This window comes from Sinocyclocheilus rhinocerous, unplaced genomic scaffold (assembly GCF_001515625.1).
Source record: "Sinocyclocheilus rhinocerous isolate Xijiao unplaced genomic scaffold, SAMN03320098_v1.1 scaffold76, whole genome shotgun sequence".
In the NCBI taxonomy this organism is placed as follows: Eukaryota; Metazoa; Chordata; class Actinopteri; order Cypriniformes; family Cyprinidae; genus Sinocyclocheilus; species Sinocyclocheilus rhinocerous.
Genome location: NW_015632724.1, coordinates 190,259 through 191,586, shown reverse-complemented (window position 1 = coordinate 191,586; position 1,328 = coordinate 190,259).

The following is a 1,328-nucleotide window of genomic DNA, read 5'->3' as shown; positions in this document are numbered from 1 at the left end:
GGGCAAGACCCTTTTGGGGTAGGGGTGTGTTTGTTTTGGTGATTTCAAATATCAAAATTGGCTACCAGAAATCACTTAATCTGCCTTTAATGATAGAATTTTCATTTTTGGGTGAACTATCCCTTTAACGTAACTGATGATATTCTTAGCACTAAATGACTTTATCCGTGTGGTGTGGCTGACACAGAATGGCATACGCTGTTTGCGTTCAGTGGATACTCTATAAAATGGCGCTAGGGTGACGCGGAGGAGACAAATTCTTGAATGAAGTCGTTATTTTTGTTTTCTTTGCGCACAAAAAGTATTCTCGTAGCTTCGTAAAATTACGGTTGAACCCCTGATGTCACATGGATTATTTTACCGATCTCCTTGCTACATTTCTGGACTTTGATCGTGGTAATTACATTGCTGTCTATGGGAGGGTCAGAGAGCTCTCAGAATTCAGTGTTTGTTTTGGTGATTTCAAATATCAAAATTGGCTACCAGAAATCACTTAATCTGCCTTTAATGATAGAATTTTCATTTTTGGGTGAACTATCCCTTTAACGTAACTGATGATATTCTTAGCACTAAATGACTTGTCACAAGCTGATTGGTTCCCGTTGCATACGCAGCCAATGAGCTTGCTGCTTTACATTTAGATGGCTGATTAGCATTCGCTTGAGCATTGCAGCGCGCTTTCAGAGCAGTGTTGCCAACTTAGCGACTTTGTCGCTAGATTTAGACACCTTTTTAGACCCCCCTAGCGACTTTTTTCCAAAAAAGTGACTAGCGACAAATCTAGCGACTTCTTGGACAAACCTTAGCGAGTCTCTATTTTTTTAGCGTGACTCGCTGGTACTGCTGCACGAGCGCGAGGCGCGCACACACCTATCTCTCTCTGCGTCTGCTCTGTTCAGCGAGCAGCTGAGAAAAGCAGCGCTTTCAGTTAAAATGTATCATATGTTGCTTCTCTAATCTTACAAGCAAATATAGCTAGCCGAAATCACAGCACAGGAATTGTCTTTGTCTTGTCTTATCTTATGTGTATTTGATTTCATCAGATGACGGCTCAATTATAAATCAGGATTTTTGTGCAGATTAACATCTTGGAAGGGAGAGCTGGTTATGTCTTAAAGGGCCGCGTTTCAGTCACTATTTCATATCCCGTTGTCTGACAACAGAAACGGTAAATTATTTAAATGAAAACAGTTTTATTGAGAATTTGGCTACATAAAAATACAGTATGCGTGCACAGAGAGACAAGCAAGTAAAAGGTAATAGGAGGCGATGATGTCATGAATATGCTAATTAGCATATGACGTCATCTAGCGACATTTAGCGACTTT